The sequence below is a fragment of the Amphiura filiformis genome, chromosome 12 (assembly GCF_039555335.1).
Source record: "Amphiura filiformis chromosome 12, Afil_fr2py, whole genome shotgun sequence".
In the NCBI taxonomy this organism is placed as follows: Eukaryota; Metazoa; Echinodermata; class Ophiuroidea; order Amphilepidida; family Amphiuridae; genus Amphiura; species Amphiura filiformis.
In genome coordinates this window covers 40,155,746-40,178,612 of record NC_092639.1, presented here as the reverse complement: position 1 = coordinate 40,178,612, position 22,867 = coordinate 40,155,746, and the positions used below count along the sequence as shown (strand labels likewise).

Genomic DNA, 22,867 nt, shown 5'->3' with positions numbered 1-22,867 from the left:
GAATGAATGTCTCAAAACTTGATACTCCTTAATCTCACCACATCAGTTAATACCAACATAACATTTTTTACACTCAACATTTTTGGACAATTTGCATGTTTGTGCATGCATACAAATGTACATGAAGATCAATGATCTATTCTGATGAGCTGAAACACCTAAAGCGATTTTCACACAGCCATAGGAAGATGAAGATTCATTTAGGATGTCCTGTTTATACTTCTTTGGTGACACATTGTTTACAATATTTGGTTCAACCTGATGTACATTGTACTTTGACCAATGCCCTTTGTTCTCACAGGGATGGATGCAATTGACAATTATCGCTTAATTATCACATCAGCGGTAATAATACATGTAGCAATGCATTGTACATTGTACAGTATGTAGTAACAGATTCATTTAAATAGAGTTCTGGAAAGTAAAAACTGGTCTTTCAGGATTAAGACTGGCACTTTCGGGTAATATTTTGAACTGGCAATTGGGTACGGGTCACTCCATATGAAATCAAGGAGTCGCCCCACCTGACCCCCTCAGATTTGCTTTATATTTTAGTCATATGTTGTACCTGTAAAAATATTTAAAACCTGCAAATTTGAGGTCTGTATCTCTTACGGATTTTCTGTGGCAGCCATTTAAAGTTGGAGTAGGGGGGTCTAAATTTGGACCCAAAAGTTGCCCTTTAAACAAATTTCATCTTTGGGAGGCTGTGCCTTCTTTATAAAAAGAGATAGAGGTCTGAAACTCTGTGTACACACTAACTGCATGCCCAATTTGTCAAAAAATAAAAAATAAACAATTTCTAAAATTGCGTGTTGTGTCACGGGGTCATTAAATATGCAAGAAAAAATGCAATGTTTTGTAAACTGGCAAGTTTAGCCCCCTAAATTCACATTTTTTTCAGATTTAGTTATTTTTTGTTGTCACTGATGCTATATATAGGATAAATACAATGCATATCCAAAAAATTGAGGTCACAACTCATTTACATTTCGAACAGCGCCCTCACGAAGATGAAATTTATTGCAAATTCAACATTTTCAGGGGCCCAAAGTGATGTGGTCCACCTTCAAAATTTATAAAATATCACTTTTATATAACTACTAGTCTTAAATTACAACTTTGCTAAGTCCCAGTAATTGTATAGGTTGACTTCATATAAAATGACAAGCCCAAAGTTGACCATTTTCTTATGATTGCATGTAGTGCAAATGTGCCGAATTCTGAAGGCTTGAAAGTCAAATTGGCCACAATATTGAAAATGAAATGGAAATAAAAGTAAATAGGGCCAATAACTATGCATCTAGTCATTTATTTTCAATATTGTGGCCATTTTGACTTTTAAACCTTCCGAATTCGCACATTTGCAGTACATGCAATCATAAGAAAATGGTCAACTTTGACTTGTCGCTTTATATGAAGTCAATCTATAAAATTACTGGGATTGAGCAAAGTTGCAATTTAAGACTAGTAGTCATATAAAAGTGATGTTTTATAAATTTTGAAGGTTGACCACATCGACTTTAAGCCCCCTGAAAATGGTGAATTTGCATTAATTTTCATCTTCGCGAGGGCGCTGTTGGAAATGTAAATAAATGGTCACCTCAATGTCTTGGATATGCATTGTATTTGTCCTATATATCGCATCAGTGACAACAAAAAGCAATTAATCTGACAAAAAATGTGAATTTAGGGGGGCTAAACTTGCCAGTATACAAAACATTACATTTTTTGCATATTTAATGACCCTGTGACACAACGCCAAGTTAATATTACAGAAATTTAGTTTTTTTTTTTTGTTGACAAATTGGACATGCAATTAGTGTGTATACAAGGTTTCAGACCTCTCTCTCTTTTTATTATTAGGAAGGTACAGGCTCCCAAAGATGAAATTTATTCAAAGGGCAACTTTTGGGTCCAAATTTAGATCCCCTACTCCAACTGTAAATGGCTACCTGCATAGAAAATATGTATATATTGAAAATGAAATGGAAATAAAAGTAAATAGGGCCAATAACTACTCATCTAATCATTTATTTTTAATATTGTGGCCAATTTGACTTTCAAGCCTTCCGAATTCGCACATTTGCACTACATGCAATCATAAGAAAATGGTCAACTTTGGGCTTGTCATTTTATATGAAGTCAACCTATACAATTACTGGGACTTAGCAAAGTTGTAATTTAAGACTAGTAGTTATATAAAAGTGATGTTTTATAAATTTTGAAGGTGGACCACATCGACTTTGGGCCCCCTGAAAATGTTGAATTTGCAATAAATTTCATCTTCGTGAGGGCGCTGTTCGAAATGTAAATGAGTTGTGACCTCAATTTTTTGGATATGCATTGTATTTATCCTATATATAGCATCAGTGACAACAAAAAATAATAAATCTGACCAAAAATGTGAATTTAGGGGGGCTAAACTTGCCAGTTTACAAAACATTACATTTTTTCTTGCATATTTAATGACCCCGTGACACAACCCGCAATTACAGAAATTTTTTATTTTTTATTTTTTGACAAATTGGGCATGCAGTTAGTGTGTATACAAAGTTTCAGACTTCTCTTTCTTTTTATAAAGAAGGCACAGACTCCCAAAGATGAAATTAATTTAAAGGGCAACTTTTGGGTCCAAATATAGAACCCCTCTACTCCAACTTTAAATGGCTGCCACAGAAAATCCGTAAGAGCTACAGACCTCAAATTTGCAGGTTTTAATATTTTTACAGGTACAACATATGACTAAAATATAAAGCAAATCTGAGGGGGTCAGGTGGGGCGACTCCTTGATTTCATATGGAATGACCCGTACCTGAAATCCCCCCCTCAAAAAAGTGTTTTTTCTGTTTCGGAGTGTCTCTGGACCTATAGTAAGAATTCCAATTGAATGAACGCAGCTTTCAACAGCTGTACTCGATCCAACCGCGATTGTATATCGCGTATTTCAAACTACAACGCGAACGCACGACCTTGGATACAATGCTAACCAATCACGAAAAGTGCGTTGGCATGGTTCCGCTTACTACTCACGCACAGTCGCTGCACGCTGGCGCATATCGCACAGTGTACGCAAAATGTTCAATCACGCTATTAAAAGCTGCGTTCATTCAATTGGAATTCCCACTATAGAGCTAAATGCTAGGATCATTCATGGTTGACTTACCATCAAAATTGTTTGTGTTTATAAAGTGATACATTTGTGTTCATGTCATACATGTACTCTATTAATGATTTCAAAGTGGATACAAATTCAATGCATTTTGAAATCGTAAATAGGGTATAACATGAACACAAATTATCACTTTGCATGTATTAAAAATACCCTACTTTTTTTTAAAAAGTCAAACATGAATGATCATAGCATTTAGCTCTAGATCTACAATCCAGGAAAAAAAAATTTGGCACATTTGCACAAAACAATGGAAATGTGTGCCCTATCAAAATTGGAGAGGCGAGTGAAACATGCATGCAATAATATATGTGAAGTACAGACTCCCCCTATATATATCACCCTTCCCCACCCCCCATCTTTCAATGTTGGAGGGTCTCACAGACCTGTTGACAACATGGCTTGGTCCAACATTGAATTGAGGGAGCGGGGGAAGAGATATACCAAAAGACAGGCAAAGTGTGCCAACCTTTTTTTCCTGGATTGTCTGAGTCAAATCCTAAATACAGGATATGGTGATATTTGTACAGTGCCGTAAAATAAAGGTAGAAATTATAGAGAAAAAAAGACGAACATTGGCAAAGATTAATAGAATGACAAATATAATATGATGAAGGAAATTGTAAAATGATAATAATAAAGAAAAGAAAAAGAAATATAAATATATTAAGGGGCTCGAACCCGGGCACCTACGCCTGTGTCAGATGCCCTAACTATTGCGCCACAGAGCTCTTTATCTTCAACAGGCCTAAACTATAATATAGGCCTGATGCTATTCAAGATGCATGTACATGTACCGTATTCGTTCCAATAAGCGCCCGTGCCCCAATAAGCGCCCACCCAGGAAATTTCCAATTTGCTAAAGGGTACCATCAGTGTTGAAGTGATAGACAGACGTCGATACGGTGAAATAGCTGGAGGACTACAAGTCCTGTGTAAACTTGCAATACATTTTCTACATCAGAAAAGCTACTAGAACGTCTCAGGACCCTTTTATAACATACATAAATTTGTCTCTAATGAACACCCCTTACGAAAAATTTGGTAAACCATGTAAAAAATAAGCGCCCACCCAAAATGACTTTGTTAAGCGCCCTGGGCGCTTATTGGAATGAATACGGTATTATATATACGCTCTACAGACAGTCCAAAATCACATAAAATGTCTTGCAGATTAATTTGTTTAGCACAGATATCATGAAATTTGAATTTCATTCTGGTATACCAGAACGAAATTATAACACATTGTCTATGGAGCAGTGTACATGTAATACATAAAATGAATAACTCGCAACATTTGCCAAATCAGAATCAACTTCTGAGCAGGATTGTAAATGGAGAAATAGCCATAAATCTGCCCGGGGGTGATTTTTTCACTATTTGGGTTTGTTGCGAATTTGTGATGTTATTAATGTTAAAAATATTGTCTGATAGTTTGAGACCAGAATATAACCGGCATCTTGTATTTTTTGAGATATTTTTCAAGGTACATGTATTTCCTACTCTCAACATTGTCAACAATATCTTTTTACTTAAAGGCCGATATCTCAATTTCCAATTTTACCATAATTTACGAACTCAATATCTTCGCTTACAAATGTCCAATTTCATTTGGGAAAACGGCGTTGTGGAGCAAAATATCTCTATTAGGCCAAAAAAAAATGATTGTTTGCTTGTCCTCCATAACTTTTTCAGAGTTGGGTCGGTCGGTCGGGAAACGTTTTTTTTGTTGTTTTTTTCGATTGCATTCCCAAGTTCCTACCCCATGACCCTCTCTATCATCGATCTTAGCGATTTTTTGCGATATTTTTGAACTATTGGTGAAAACTATTTCTATTTTATTAATTTCTTCATCTTATTTAATTTTTGAGTTTGTTATCATTGTAGTTTTGTTGAAAAGTAGTACTAAAAAATAAAAAAAACTCGCACAGTCACAAACATGGGTCGGTCGGTCGGTAAAAGTTTTTAAAAACTTTATTTTTAAACTCGGGTGGTAAATTACGGTCGGTCGCTGGAGGACAAGCAAACAATCTTTTTTTTTTTTTTTTATTTAAGTTATATAACCTCAAAATTGATAACCTGCCCAAAAGTGTCTGCTTTTGACATGACACGTCACATTTTATTATTTTATTATTTTTTCCCAAAAAAGTGACTTTTTTCCTTCTGTATTTTCTTGTATTTTTCAGGTTTTTGAAAAATGAGTATGGTACTTAAAAAATGGTTATTTAGGGGAAATTTTTTAATTCGGGGTTGGACCTACATGTATTATGCACGGTTATACACAAAATACACAAACTTTTTTGCGCATAAAGATGATAAATAAAATATATTTATTTGAAGTGTTTTTAAGAATGAGAAAAAACATATTGTGCTGCCGACTGCCGTGCATCTACTGTCTCATAACGTGGGCGACACAATAAGAGTGCTCAGCACCATAAATTTTGGCAAATAATGGTGCCGTCCGTGTCATCTGTACAATGTATGACGATACAATGTAGACAATGTATGATGTATAATGCATGGCAGCAGATAAAAACAATACCTTTAATCTCCAACTCTTAAACGCAAGAGAAAGTTCACTTGTTTCTTAGCTGTGTCATATGAGACGATATTACATGGTTCAGCATGCGTGTCACTGTGATATGTTACAAGCGCTAATAGGGGGAGCATGTAGCATTGAAGCAAGAACGAGACAGATCAATTCTATGCCCCAGGTAATTCCTTGAAAAATGTAGGATTTAATTTGATTAAAATTTGTTATAGTTATGATTAATATTTTTATTTAAAGTGTTATAAATGAATGAGAAGAAAAGTATTTATTTTTAAACCGCTGCCGTGCAACTATTCTCTAATAATTAACACAGGCGGCATTATTATTGGCATATTAACTTGGATTTGTTATAAAATAATGGTGTCATTCGTATTATGTATGAGACGATCGATGCACTGCAGCAGCTGAGACAAGCAATTCTCTAACCTGATGAAAAAATAAATGAAAAATACGGTACGGCCTACATGTTGTTTTGTTTATTTCAACTGGTGATGTACACATGTAGGCTCGCAAGCAAGGTGAGTGCATTTGTGGAAGAGATTTCCTGTGTGATCGACAGTACATGTAGTATAGCATTTTTTTAGCAGTTCTAATAACTGAAACTCCCGGCTCCGACCGGGAGTTCCAGGAAGTGCTGTGTACATGTGACAACACAGTTTAATGTGCATTCACAAAAACATCTACGGTAGGCTACATTGTAAACCCGGTCCCCACACTCCGTGCATCCGCGGGTATTCATGCTCATTGAAAATTTTGCGAAATAAGGGGTGTTTTCAGATGAAGAAATGTGATTCGCGAAGTACAAAAAAGGGGGTGTTTTTTCAAACCACGTGTTTGTGAAATTAAAAGGGTATTTTCATCAAAATATCACTTCTCTCGCTTTTACCAGAGAAGAGGTAAAATTTTATTTTCTGTGGTTTTACGAAAAATGTTGCAGTTTGCATCTGGCTAATTGTTTCGCATCATTCTGCCAGAAAAGGGTATATTAGAAATCTTGTTCGCATTTTAGTGAAAGTAGCTGGGTATTGTTGAAGGGCGAATAATTCGTGAAATTGCTAAAAAAGGGGTGTTTTTCCCCTGAAGTGAAAACTTCACAAAATGAGATGCAAAAGGGGGGTTTTAAAGGTCACTGCCGGCCACGCGTTTTGAACTCGCCACCCAAAAATGGTGGTTTTGTTACGCTTTTCCAAATCGAGACTCGTTCAAATTGTTATACATTTTGTATCTCTGCTTAAACAAAAGGTATTGTAGCTTGTGTTTGGTGTCATTTTGTAGCTAAATGAGTGACCTAACAGACCTCCAAAGGAGAATTGTTTATCAGCTAAGATACATGTAGTGGAGTTATAATTTTTTGAGTTCAGAATGGCCGAGGTGGTTGTTGTGGCGGTGGCGGTTGTGGCGGTATGTACAAAGTCTATGAGAAATATAGATTTTGTGTGCGCACGTTGAATCAACTGATCATATCTTTGCATCCATATGGGCTACAGGCATGGTTAAGAGCTCTTGTGAAAGGTTATTAATTATGCTAATTGTTTCTAATCATTTTGAACTCTTTATGATTGGGTTAGTCTATAAAATACAAACTTTTACGTACAAAACTACCCGTTTTCATATTAAACACTGTAGTACTAGTAGTACCGTAGTAAGCAATGTGGATGTCTTCAAAATCTAAAAGTTGCTGTAAATATTTAATTACTTATCCTATCATACATGTAGTCAAAGTATACATTTTCTGAGAGGAAATTTGATGAGGAATCTAAATATGGACTTACTTTTTTCTGTATGGGTTAGGGTAAAATGTTTTAGTTCAAAATATGTTGAATTGTAAAAAAATTTGAACACATTTTGGGACACCCTGTATTCTGAGATTACCGTCAACAGGGGTGAGATTGATCAAATTGGGCCTTTTTATGTTTGTAACTCTGGCACATATAATTTTTTGGTGGATTATATTAATTGTTTATAACAAATAGGGTCCCCACTTTATATCAATATATAATGTATAATGGTAGGAATTGCGTTTGTATATTTTTTTTTTAATCAAAGAGTTATCAATCTCACCCAATATATGGGGTGAGATTGATCACTCATTGTTGACTGTATAAAGTATGTAGGGGGCCTATATGATCAATGTCACTACTGCTATGGGGTTAGATTGATCAAAATTTGGCGTTTAAAAAAATTCTGAAACATTTTCAAATCAAAATGTTTTATGTTGATATACCAAATCTGGTACGAAAATGTTCTACCAGGTTTTTTTTGTGCTTATTGTTAAGCCTATTGAACAGTGTTCCATATGGTATTCCATAAGTTCTCACCCAGGTGATTAATCCTCATGATCAATCTCACCCAAGTGATCAATCTCACCCCTGTTGACGGTACCAAACAGCTGTGATTTTTTTTCTTCCCCAGTCAGTAGGATCCCCCTAACCTCTAACCAAATCAATGCTGTTTACTTTCAGTTTATAACTGCAAGTTAGTAATAAGCAATGCATTAAGTGACCCATTTTTTATTTGGAATTTTTTATTCCACCCTGTATAACTTCAAGGTCACCCTGTACAATGAGTTGAAATGTGTATATTTGAATTGCTTATTCCTTCAGCTTTTCAAAATGTATACTTTTGCTAGTTTAGGGTTGATAGTTGTGTAGATATTCTAATTTGAAACTTGATTGGTGTAAAAATTCATAATATTTGTGATGTAACGCTAAGGGTGGCGAGTTCAAAACACACGGCCTGCCCGGGGTCACTGACAAGCATGAATACCCGTGCGGGTACACGGAGTGTGGGGACCGGTAGGCTAAAACAGTACTTTGACCTGCTCTGAAGTTCTTTCAATTGATACACGTAGTATAAGTCCGACAAGATGACAGTTAAAATGAAAAATTCAACAATCAAAATTTTAAACATGATTGATTGATAGCTACTCGCTTCACTTAAAATTACAAAATACTTACCACATTTTATAGAAATACTGCCAGCTATTTATTGCATAACCATGATAACACTCTTTATGCATGTACATGTATGGTTGATAGGTCTCAACATGCACTGTGCTTGCCCTGTTGCACACGGTATCGCCAGCAGCAAGCACTCCGCAAAAGAACACGCACAATTTACATCCAAAAATTCAACACATTTACTGCCTTGTTTGCTTCCGTAAATCACATCTGATATCTATTGATAGATCCAAAGATATACCTTCATGTGTAACATATTATGTGAGGCAAATAAAGCATAATTTCCCTATTTTACAACGTTAATCTTGCCTTCGTGAAAACACCTGTACCTTCTCGTGATTCACTGACGAAATCAAAATATTGCAGAAAATTTGACCCATCAATTTATTGGAGCAGGACAACTTCCGGGTCGCTATGAAATTGAACAGAGGGCGCTATATCAATCGCATAATCAATCAGGCGGTGATGGAAGCGATATCGCCAATTTTGAGGTCGCCATTGGATTAACACATAAATCATGAAATCTTCACAAACAATTATAAATTTGTTATGTGGTGTCAAAGCAAAATTATCTTACTCTAAAACCGTCGTGGTTCTGCAAAGTACCCCACTGCAAGTATGTTAATTTTCCATTTGTAATTGCTAACCGTGTATTTTGAATGGGGCTGTCAGCCCTGTATCTTCGCCAGCCTCGTACGTCACGTATTGCGCTTCCTATGCCGCCTGTAATCAATCGCAGATTTCGCGTAGGGAGCAGGGAGCATTTAAGGAGCATCATCATGCAGTTAGGATTTTAGCTCTGATTTTAGTGCTTTCTCTATGTTTCAATATTACTTATTCTTTTCAAAATATCTGAATTTTTAATCCGGTACAAGCTTTAATAACGGGGGAGCATGCAGTTGTCCCGGGGTCTTCGAAAAAAAATTACGGGGATGTGCCACGCAGACTTTCGGATGCTGACTTTCTCTATACCTACTTTTTGCTGTTTTTGCCACCCATCAGTATACCAATTTTTCACAAAATACACCCAAAAAGCACCCAAATTTGCCCTAATTGTGTGCTTTTAGGGGCATTTTTAGGGGCATTGGTCTCCACTGAAAACCCACCCATCGATATACCAAAATTGCTGAAAAGGTACCCCAAAACCGTGGCACATCCCCGTACACCTTCAACCAGGGAGAACCCCCTCCGGGGCAGTTGTATGAGAAAGGAAATCTACAACTCCCGTGTGAATCCAATGCACATTTTGCTTCACCGGGCCGCCTTGACTTGGTCGCGTTTGAGAGGAGTGCCACCAAACCGTAATATAGGTACAAATTTAGTACTTTAGGTAAATGTGACCGTACAGCACGAATGAGCCGTAAATGTCCTCAATTGTATTCTGAGTTACAGTGTAAAATGGGCATGAAGGTCATATTCATAGGTATTTCAATTTGGTGCTACGTGTACCTCATTTAATGAGATACACGTAGCACCAAATTGAAATACCTATGAATATGACCTTCATGCCCATTTTACACTGTAACTCAGAATACAATTGAGGACATTTACGGCTCATTCGTGCTGTACGGTCACAAATCAAGTATGGTTTATTTTCTACATGTCAATCTTTAAATTTTTAGCATAGTCCTTATAATAACGGTGGAGCGCCTTGATGAGTAAATGATAGCAAACCAGTGAAAAAAACCCAAAACTCAGTGAGCTCCACCCGTAGGCCTACATGTCAACAGGGAACCTCTATTATTATCGGGAATTGCCTGTTACACATGATCGCACACAAGGTCGTAGGCAATTGGTCGGACCTCATCTGCCCAGAACATATTGACCCAGGTCAGCATACCGCCATATCCTTCCCGACATGCTTAGTAGCCAAGTCCGTAGAAGAGTGGATCCACACACTATGTACACAAATATACATTTGGCCACATTTTATTATACGATTAATACGAATTTATTAAACATGGTAACAAATATTCTCTAGCAAATCGGTTATAGATGGAACTGGTAGGCATATTATAAATTCGGGATATTAAATATCTTCCTGACCAGCCAGATCTGCGCATGGTCAAAGACGAGTATCAGACCGACGCAAACTGGCTTAGTCTCCACATCAGCCAGTTTGGTTCCGCCCCTCCACAGGGAGCGTAACCTGTGTAGGAGACTCGGTCGGACCTGGTCGGACCTCATCTCTCCCCATCGATTGTGTCCTATAATCCCCGACATTGCCCTTATGAAGTCACATCGCCCTGATGTCAATAGCGGCATTATCGATTGGATTAGTCGACCGTAGCGGACAATTCGATCGCTCATTGGATTAATATTATCACATGGTAAGAAATGTGCATTGGACAATCGATTATTATAATGGTTTAGTAGCCTACTGCATATTTCGGTTTAATCTTCACTAAGCGGGTTTATGGCTGAAAAGGTCACGGTGCATGAATTTGCCGTGGACAAAACTGCACTATGTTGCGATTTGAATATGCACTTTCCTGTCCATCTCAGAGATTCCTGTAAAATTCAGATCATTTCTGTCAAGTTCCCTAAGAATTCCTTGATTCATTATTCTCACGTTCCAAGTTGTTTTCCAGAGGTTTCGTCTGGCCTCAATGTCCACGGAATCATCACCTAGTCCAAGGCTTTAAGCGTCACTCGTCATGGCCGGGCGCATGGGTACTGACATTCTGACAAAATATGATGCCATCGGCCCCTCTCTTCCCCAGTAGCATTTGTGACATCATATTGTTATGGAGCCCCGTTCCCGATTTCATTATAATCGGATGGAGACACCATGACCTCGTTAACCTAACCTTTTAACTATTTATGAGTCGGCGCATTGACGACTAAGCCAGCTTGGCAAAGACTGCCCCGCCCTTGTTGAGTCAGTTGATTGCGAGCTGGCTGGTCGACATCACGTCTTTATTTAGTGAGTACATTTTATTCAGAATCAATTTGATTTGTAGTAACTTGAAATAAGAATTAAATATATTGCAAAGAAATTAAATTATTGGTTTCAGCTAGTTATTTTGTGTTAGATCTCGGTTTCCTCTTTTGGCGTTTAACGTCATAATAATATCAATTTCTAATCCACAGCATAATCCCCCCACCACATTTCTCCAAAAAAGTTGAGATTTTTATACCACTGGAAACCTTTGACTACATAATGTTTAGGCCTAGTGTAGGCCTACAAAATATTTCTTGCAGAAAATTCGTTTACGTCACACCAAAACGAAATTGCATCACATTGTCTACGGAGGAGCTGTGTATGTAATACACATAAATTATGCGTAACTCGCAAACGCAAATTCGTAATCAACTGAAATTTTGGAAATACGCTAATTTTCGAGGATATCTAGGCCCTACTTTAAAATGTCATAGAGGACCAGAGGATGCTATTGCAGGATCACGAAATTTTCCTTTCAAAGACATTGTTCATTGAATATACAAACGTATGACAAAAGAGGCGAAAATAGTAACTTTTGCACAAGATTTGCAATTTAAACAGAATTGGCCATTGCTAATTAAAGGAGGATTTCGTGATCCTAGCATCCTCTTTTTATGACATTTTTCAGTAGATATCCACGAAAAAAAAAGCTTATTTCCAAAATTTCAGTTGATTCCGATTTTGCGTTTGCGAGTTATGCATGATTATTGTAATTTCGTTCTGGTGCACCAGAACGAAATTCAAATTCGGCGATATTTTTGCTAAACGAATTAATCTGCAAGAAATATTTGGTACATAAACATTATGTAGGCAGAGGTATCCAGTGGTGTAAAAATCTCAACTTTTTTTGGGAAAAGTGGGGGGATGAGGCTGTGGATCACGAAATGCCCCTTTAATTGCAATGAATCCTTATATAATAAAATAATGTCAAATACCGGTATGTCATGCACAGAATTAAGCCAAATTTTCAAAATGCACCGATTCAATCGAAATTTATCTTAAATTATCCTCTCGGTAAACCAAATAGGAAAATTATTATTTAAGAAATTTATAACCTCGGGATCGGATGAAATTATGAGTCAAATGATGTACTTGTACATAATTTCTATTGGGCTTTGGTTGCATGAGCTCAGACGAGGGATGTGACAATACAAAAATGCACTTAAATTGCTCATAATTATTGCACAGCCCCATAATGTGGATTTACTACAGGAAAGTATACATGATTTTCTACTTGGTGTGTAAGCCCATTTAATCCTAGCAATGAAGCATTAAGAATACAAAACATGAACTTCATACGAAGTTTGGTTATTGTTGAAAATAATAAGGTACACACTACCTGGACACTGGGTAAAACTAGCTCTTGATCAGAGCCCTCGCAGTACCTTAGAAGATCCAGAGATCCCCAAGTAAAATAAACCCAAGCAAGTGACTAGTATTAGTAAAGAAAATGTATATAGGCCAATCCATTCTGTGACAAATTAATACCACTCCCATGCATCACCCAGCAGTACATGTATTTGTACAGAGCTTGCCGAAGGCAAGCTTCAATATAGGCAAGTCACCAACAAGTAAAGTAGGACCACTTATAGATCACTGTCTACCTGAGATATTGGTCTACCCTACACACCAACCGCGAACCTACAGCCGGTCTTTACTATAGTGTCAGAGGGCATATGGCATGGTTTTTTCATTTTTTCTTTCAATTGGATGGAAAATAGGTTGGCTTTGGAGCAAAGCTAGGTAAAACACGAATACTGCCAACTTGTGACAATTATATTTTTTCAATAATTACCTTTAGGAAACCAAAATTACATTGCGCATGCACTGAAATATAGAGAGCAATCTGATTGGTTGGTCTTAGATTAGATACACGCACTCCTTTGTGAGATCACACCACTAAATCAGGTCCAACCCTATTTGACTGTACCTGGTGCATTTTAATAGAAAATTTCTTTCTGATCGGGACTGATGTATTAGAAAGAAAAAATCCGCCTCCACATAATGAAGTAAAAATTTAGAAAAAATAATGTAAAACATTACTTCTAGAGTAGAAAGATGCAATGAATCGGGATGAGATTCTAAATGCTATCTTCAGTAGATAGACCTACAGCGAAAAAAATCCTAAAACGCGCACGCGCCTATCTTCAGTAGATAGACCTACAGCGAAAAAAATCATAAAACGCGCACGCGGCTACTCTGCGTGCGCAAATTAAAAAATCGGCATTCGGCCTAATGCCGAGCTATTAAAAAAAAAAAAAGGGGGGAGGTAAAAATAGAGAAACAGGCAGATGCGGAAAGTGATGAGTCTAAATGCTATCTTCATTAGATATACCTATATACAGCGAAAAAAATCCTAAAACGCGCACGGCTACTCTGCGCAAATTAAAAAGCGGCATTCGGCCTAATGCAGCGCTATTTAAAAAAAGGAAAGAAAGAGGTAAAAATAGAGAAACAGGCAGATGCGGAAAGTGATGAGTCTGTAATATCGCTTTAAACTTTTTGATCGGGACTGATGTATTAGAACGAAAACATTCACTGCTACATGATGAAGTAAAAATTTAGAGAAAATAATGTAAAACATTATTTCTAGAGTAGAAAGATGCAATGAATCGGGATGAGATTCTAAATGCTATCTTCAGTATAGATAGACATACAGCGAAAAAAATCCTAAAACGCGCACGTGGCTACTCTGCGTGCGCAAATTAAAAAATCGGCATTCGGCCTAATGCCGAGCTATTTAAAAAAAAAAGGGGGGGAGAGGTAAAAATAGGTGGAAATTTTTAAAATTTTGTCCTATTTTGGCCAAAAACATGCTGTTATTGGTGTTAAAAGAAAGATGCATACGGCAATATGTTGGGGCCCTGGACCCGGGCCCATCTGACCCAATGGTACATCCGGCCCTGCTCTCCATTATCAGCCTTTAGGGCCTACATAATTTTCGCTTTTGTGCTCGGGGCCCCTGAACCCTCGTGGCCCATGGACTTCGTCCCTGTCCCCCCACTTGCCACGCCCCTGGATAGACATACAGCGAAAAAATTCTTTAAACGCGCACGGCTACTCTGCATGCGCAAATTAAAAAATCGGCATTCGGCGGGATTTCGGCCTAATGCCGCGTTTTTTTAAAAAGGAAAAAGAGATAAAAATAGAGAAACAGGCAGATGCGGAAAGTGATGAGTCTGTAATATCGCTTTAAACTTTCTGATCGGGACTGATGTATTAGAAAGAAAAAATTCGCCGCTACATGATGAAGTAAACATTTTAGAGAAATTAATGTAAAACATTACTTCTAGAGTAGAAAGATGCAATGAATCGGGATGAGATCCTAAATGCTATTTTCATTAGATAGACCTACAGCGAAAAATATCCTAAAACGCGCACAGCTACTCTGCGCAAATTGAGATATCGGCATTCGGCCTAATGCCGCTCTATTTTGAAAAAAAGGGGGAAAAAGAGGTAAAAATAGAAAAACAGGCAGATGCGGAAAGTGATGAGTCTAAATGCTATCTTCATTAGATATACCTATATACAGCGAAAAAAAATCCTAAAACGCGCATGGCTACTCTGCGCAAATTAAAAAAGCGGCATTCGGCCCAATGAGGCGCTATTTAAAAAAAAAAGGGGGGGGGGGGAAGAACTTAGAAGTAAAATTAAAGAAACAGGCAGATGCGGAAAGTGATGCGTGATGTGTCTGTAATATCGCTTTAAACTTTCTGATCGGGACTGATGTATTAGAACGAAAAAATTCGCCGCTACATGATGAAGTAAAAATTTAGAGAAAATAATGTAAAACATTACTTCTAGAGTAGAAAGATGCAATGAATCGGGATGAGATCCTAAATGCTATCTTCATTAGATAGACCTACAGCTAAAAAAATCCTAAAACACACACGGCTACTTTGCGCAAATTTAAAAAATCGGTATTCGGCCTAATGCCTCGCTATTTAAAAAAAAACGGGGAAAAAGAGGTAAAAATAGAGAAACAGGCAGATGCGGAAACTGATGAGTCTGTAAGATCGCTTTAAACTTTTTGATCGGGACTGATGTATTAGAACGAAAAAATTCACCGCTACATGATGAAGTAAAATTTACAGAAAATAATATAAAACATTACTTCTAGAGTAGAAAGATTCAATGAATCGGGATGAGATTCTAAATGCTATCTTCAGTAGATAAACCTACAGCGAAAAAAACGCTAAAACGCACACGGCTACTCTGAGCAAATTAAAAAATCAGCATTCGGCCTAATGCCGCGCTATTTAAAAAAAGGAGGGAAAGAGGTAAAAATAGAGAAACAGGCAGATGCGGAAATGATGAGACTGTAATATTGCTTTAAACTTTCTGATCGGGACTGATGTATTGAAAAGAAAAAAAAATCGCCGCTACCCGATGAAGTAAAATTTAGAGCAAATAATGTAAACATTACTTCGAGAGTTGAAAGATGCAATGAATCGTGATGAGATCCTAAATGCTATCTTCATTAGACAGACCTACAGTGAAAAAAATCTTAAAACGCGCACGGCTACTCTGAGCAAATTAAAAAATCGGCATTCGGCCTAATGTCGCGCTATTTAAAAAAAAAAGGTAAACAAGAGGTAAAAATAAAGAAACAGGCAGAGTAGAAAGATGCAATGAATCGGATGAGATCCTAAATGCTATCTTCATTAGATAGACCTACAGCTTAAAAAATCCTAAAACGCGCACGGCTACTCTGCGCAAATTAAAAAGCGGCATTCGGCCTAATGCAGCGCTATTTAAAAAAAAAAAAAGAAAGAAAGAGGTAAAAATAGAGAAACAGGCAGATACGGAAAGTGATGAGTCTGTAATATCGCTTTAAACTTTTGATCGGGACTGATGTATTAGAACGAAAAAATTCACCGCTACATGATGAAGTAAAATTTAGAGAAAATAATGTAAAACATTACTTCTAGAGTAGAAAGATGCAATGAATCGGGATGAGATTCTAAATGCTATCTTCAGTAATTGAGAAATCGGCATTCGGCCTAATGCCGCTCTATTTTGAAAAAAAGGGGGAAAAAGAGGTAAAAATAGAAAAACAGGCAGATGCGGAAAGTGATGAGTCTAAATGCTATCTTCATTAGATATACCTATATACACGAAAAAAAATCCTAAAACGCGCATGGCTACTCTGCGCAAATTAAAAAAGCGGCATTCGGCCCAATGAGGCGCTATTTAAAAAAAAAAGGGGGGGGGGAAAGAACTTAGAAGTAAAATTAAAGAAACAGGCAGATGCGGAAAGTGATGCGTGATGTGTCTGTAATATCGCTTTAAACTTTCTGATCGGGACTGATGTATTAGAACGAAAAAATTCGCCGCTACATGATGAAGTAAAAATTTAGAGAAAATAATGTAAAACATTACTTCTAGAGTAGAAAGATGCAATGAATCGGGATGAGATCCTAAATGCTATCTTCATTAGATAGACCTACAGCTAAAAAAATCCTAAAACACACACGGCTACTTTGCGCAAATTTAAAAAATCGGTATTCGGCCTAATGCCTCGCTATTTAAAAAAAACGGGGAAAAAGAGGTAAAAATAGAGAAACAGGCAGATGCGGAAACTGATGAGTCTGTAAGATCGCTTTAAACTTTTTGATCGGGACTGATGTATTAGAACGAAAAAATTCGCCGCTACATGATGAAGTAAAAATTTACAGAAAATAATATAAAACATTACTTCTAGAGTAGAAAGATTCAATGAATCGGGATGAGATTCTAAATGCTATCTTCAGTAGATAAACCTACAGCGAAAAATAAGCTAAAACGCACACGGCTACTCTGAGCAAATTAAAAATCAGCATTCGGCCTAATGCCGCGCTATTTAAAAAAGGAGGAAAGAGGTAAAAATAGAGAAACAGGCAGATGCGGAAATGATGAGACTGTAATATTGCTTTAAACTTTCTGATCGGGACTGATGTATTGAAAAGAAAAAAAATCGCCGCTACCCGATGAAGTAAAAATTTAGAGCAAATAATGTAAACATTACTTCGAGAGTTGAAAGATGCAATGAATCGTGATGAGATCCTAAATGCTATCTTCATTAGACAGACCTACAGTGAAAAAATCTTAAAACGCGCACGGCTACTCTGAGCAAATTAAAAAATCGGCATTCGGCCTAATGTCGCGCTATTTAAAAAAAAAAAGGTAAACAAGAGGTAAAAATAAAGAAACAGGCAGAGTAGAAAGATGCAATGAATCGGGATGAGATCCTAAATGCTATCTTCATTAGATAGACCTACAGCTTAAAAAAATCCTAAAACGCGCACGGCTACTCTGCGCAAATTAAAAAAGCGGCATTCGGCCTAATGCAGCGCTATTTAAAAAAAAAAAAAAGGAAAGAAAGAGGTAAAAATAGAGAAACAGGCAGATACGGAAAGTGATGAGTCTGTAATATCGCTTTAAACTTTTTGATAGGGACTGATGTATTAGAACGAAAAAATTCACCGCTACATGATGAAGTAAAAATTTAGAGAAAATAATGTAAAACATTACTTCTAGAGTAGAAAGATGCAATGAATCGGGATGAGATTCTAAATGCTATCTTCAGTAATTGAGAAATCGGCATTCGGCCTAATGCCGCTCTATTTAAAAAAAAAGGGGGAAAAAGAGGTAAAAATAGAAAAACAGGCAGATGCGGAAAGTGATGAGTCTAAATGCTATCTTCATTAGATATACCTATATACAGCGAAAAAAATCCTAAAACGCGCACGGCTACTCTGAGAAAATTAAAAAATCGGCATTCGGAAAAATGTCGCGAAATTAAAAAAAAAAAAGGTAAAAAAAGGTAAAAAAAAGGTAAAAATAAAGAAACAGGCAGAGTAGAAAGATGCAATGAATCGGGATGAGATCCTAAATGCTATCTTCATTAGATAGACTTACAGCTAAAAAAAATCCTAAAACGCGCACGGATACTCTGCGCAAATTAAAAAAGCGGCATTCGGCCTAATGCAGCGCTATTTAAAAAAAGGAAAGAAAGAGGTAAAAATAGAGGAACAGGCAGAAGCGGAAAGTGATGAGTCTGTAATATCGCTTTAAACTTTTTGATCGGGACTGATGTATTAGAACGAAAAAATTCACTGCTACATGATGAAGTAAAATTTAGAGAAAATAATGTAAAACATTACTTCTAGAGTAGGACGATGCAATGAATCGGGATGAGATTCTAAATGCTATCTTCAGTAGATAGACCTACAGCGAAAAAAATCCTAAAACGCGCACGCGGCTACTCTGCGTGCGCAAATTAAAAAATCGGCATTCGGCTTAATGCCGAGCTATTAAAAAAAAAGGGGGAGGTAAAAATAGAGAAACAGGCAGATGCGAAAAGTGACGAGTCTGTAATAATCTTGCGATCTCGCGGAAATTTATAAAATTTTTACCTATATTAACCAAACCACATGCTGTTATTGGTGTTAAAAGAAAGATGCATACGGCAATATGTTGGGGCCCTGGACCCGGGCCCATCTGGCCCAATGGTACATCCGGCCCTGCTCTCCATTATCAGCCTTTAGGGCCTACTTAATTTTCGCTTTTTTGCTCGGGGCCCCTGAACCCTCGTGGCCCATGGACTTCGTCCCTGTTCCCCCACTTGCCACGCCCCTGGATAGACATACAGCGAAAAAATTCTTTAAACGCGCACGGCTACTCTGCATGCGCAAATTAAAAAATCGGCATTCGGCGGGATTTCGGCCTAATGCCGCGCTTTTTTTAAAAAAGGAAAAAAGAGAGATAAAAATAGAGAAACAGGCAGATGCGGAAAGTGATGAGTCTGTAATATCGCTTTAAACTTTTGATCGGGACTGATGTATTAGAACGAAAAAATTCACCGCTACATGATGAAGTAAAAATTTACAGAAAATAATATAAAACATTACTTCTAGAGTAGAAAGATTCAATGAATCGGGATGAGATTCTAAATGCTATCTTCAGTAGATAAACCTACAGCGAAAAATAAGCTAAAACGCACACGGCTACTCTGAGCAAATTAAAAAATCAGCATTCGGCCTAATGCCGCGCTATTTAAAAAAAGGAGGGAAAGAGGTAAAAATAGAGAAACAGGCAGATGCGGAAATGATGAGACTGTAATATTGCTTTAAACTTTCTGATCGGGACTGATGTATTAAAAAGAAAAAAAAATCGCCGCTACCCGATGAAGTAAAATTTAGAGCAAATAATGTAAACATTACTTCGAGAGTTGAAAGATGCAATGAATCGTGATGAGATCCTAAATGCTATCTTCATTAGACAGACCTACAGTGAAAAAAATCTTAAAACGCGCACGGCTACTCTGAGCAAATTAAAAAATCGGCATTCGGCCTAATGTCGCGCTATTTAAAAAAAAAAGGTAAACAAGAGGTAAAAATAAAGAAACAGGCAGAGTAGAAAGATGCAATGAATCGGGATGAGATCCTAAATGCTATCTTCATTAGATAGACCTACAGCTTAAAAAAATCCTAAAACGCGCACGGCTACTCTGCGCAAATTAAAAAAGCGGCATTCGGCCTAATGCAGCGCTATTTAAAAAAAAAGGAAAGAAAGAGGTAAAAATAGAGAAACAGGCAGATACGGAAAGTGATGAGTCTGTAATATCGCTTTAAACTTTTTGATCGGGACTGATGTATTAGAACGAAAAAATTCACCGCTACATGATGAAGTAAAATTTAGAGAAAATAATGTAAAACATTACTTCTAGAGTAGAAAGATGCAATGAATCGGGATGAGATTCTAAATGCTATCTTCAGTAATTGAGAAATCGGCATTCGGCCTAATGCCGCTCTATTTTGAAAAAAAGGGGGAAAAAGAGGTAAAAATAGAAAAACAGGCAGATGCGGAAAGTGATGAGTCTAAATGCTATCTTCATTAGATATACCTATATACAGCGAAAAAAATCCTAAAACGCGCACGGCTACTCTGAGCAAATTAAAAAATCGGCATTCGGCCTAATGTCGCGCTATTTTTAAAAAAAAAAAAAAAGGTAAAAAAAGGTAAAAAAAAGGTAAAAATAAAGAAACAGGCAGAGTAGAAAGATGCAATGAATCGGGATGAGATCCTAAATGCTATCTTCATTAGATAGACTTACAGCTAAAAAAATCCTAAAACGCGCACGGATACTCTGCGCAAATTAAAAAAGCGGCATTCGGCCTAATGCAGCGCTATTTAAAAAAAAGGAAAGAAAGAGGTAAAAATAGAGGAACAGGCAGAAGCGGAAAGTGATGAGTCTGTAATATCGCTTTAAACTTTTGATCCGGACTGATGTATTAGAACGAAAAAATTCACTGCTACATGATGAAGTAAAATTTAGAGAAAATAATGTAAAACATTACTTCTAGAGTAGAACGATGCAATGAATCGGGATGAGATTCTAAATGCTATCTTCAGTAGATAGACCTACAGCGAAAAAAATCCTAAAACGCGCACGCGGCTACTCTGCGTGCGCAAATTAAAAAATCGGCATTCGGCTTAATGCCGAGCTATTAAAAAAAAAAGGGGGAGGTAAAAATAGAGAAACAGGCAGATGCGAAAAGTGACGAGTCTGTAATAATCTTGCGATCTCGCGGAAATTTTTAAAATTTTGTCCTATTTTGGCCAAAAAACATGCTGTTATTGGTGTTAAAAGAAAGATGCATACGGCAATATGTTGGGGCCCTGGACCCGGGCCCATCTGGCCCAATGGTACATCCGGCCCTGCTCTCCATTATCAGCCTTTAGGGCCTACTTAATTTTCGCTTTTGTGCTCGGGGCCCCTGAACCCTCGTGGCCCATGGACTTCGTCCCTGTTCCCCCACTTGCCACGCCCCTGGATAGACATACAGCGAAAAAATTCTTTAAACGCGCACGGCTACTCTGCATGCGCAAATTAAAAAAATCGGCATTCGGCGGGATTTCGGCCTAATGCCGCGCTATTTAAAAAAAGGGAAAAAAAGGGAAAAAGAGATAAAAATAGAGAAACAGGCAGATGCGGAAAGTGATGAGTCTGTAATATCGCTTTAAACTTTTTGATCGGGACTGATGTATTAGAACGAAAAAATTCACCGCTACATGATGAAGTAAAAAATTTACAGAAAAATAATATAAAACATTACTTCTAGAGTAGAAAGATTCAATGAATCGGGATGAGATTCTAAATGCTATCTTCAGTAGATAAACCTACAGCGAAAAAACGGTAAAACGCACACGGCTACTCTGCGTAAACTAAAAAATCAGCATTCGGCCTAATGCCGCGCTATTTAAAAAAAAGGAGGGAAAGAGGTAAAAATAGAGAAACAGGCAGATGCGGAAATGATGAGACTGTAATATTGCTTGAAACTTTCTGATCGGGACTGATGTATTGAAAAGAAAAAAAATCGCCGCTACCCGATGAAGTAAAAATTTAGAGCAAATAATGTAAACATTACTTCTAGAGTTGAAAGATGCAATGAATCGGGATGAGATCCTAAATGCTATCTTCATTAGATAGACCTACAGCGAAAAAAAATCTTAAAACGCGCACGGCTACTCTGAGCAAATTAAAAAATCGGCATTCGGCCTAATGTCGCGCTATTTAAAAAAAAAAGGTAAAAAAGAGGTAAAAATAAAGAAACAGGCAGAGTAGAAAGATGCAATGAATCGGGATGAGATCCTAAATGCTATCTTCATTAGATAGACCTACAGCTAAAAAAAATCCTAAAACTCGCACGGCTACTCTGCGCAAATTAAAAAAAGCGGCATTCGGCCTAATGCAGCGCTATTTAAAAAAAAGGAAAGAAAGAGGTAAAAATAGAGAAACAGGCAGATACGGAAAGTGATGAGTCTGTAATATCGCTTTAAACTTTTTGATCGGGACTGATGTATTAGAACGAAAAAATTCACCGCTACATGATGAAGTAAAAATTTAGAGAAAATAATGTAAAACATTACTTCTAGAGTAGAAAGATGCAATGAATCGGGATGAGATTCTAAATGCTATCTTTAGTAGATAGACCTACTGCGAAAAAACCCCCTAAAACGCACACGGCTACTCTGCGCAAATTAAAAAATCGGCATTCGGCCTAATGCCGCGCTATTTAAAAAAAAAAAAAGGGGGGGAAGAGGTAAAAATAGAGAAACAAGCAGATGTGGAAAGTGACGAGACTGTACTATCGCTTTAAACTTTCTGATCGGGACTGATGTATTAGAAAGAAACAATTCGCCGCTACACGATGAAGTAAAAATGTACAGAAAATAATGTAAAACATTACTTCTAG

The 22,867-nt window shown here is 37.2% G+C and overlaps 1 protein-coding gene across 1 annotated transcript in view; it reads right to left on the bottom strand.

The window, feature by feature from the left end:
- Positions 1 to 9,008, bottom strand: part of LOC140166197 (ligand of Numb protein X 2-like) — a 68,298-nt gene extending 59,290 nt beyond the window's left edge. The window contains 1 exon segment of the mRNA XM_072189603.1: positions 8,681 to 9,008. The gene's annotated coding sequence lies outside the window, so the exon portion shown is untranslated.
- Positions 9,009 to 22,867: the final 13,859 nt, after the last annotated feature.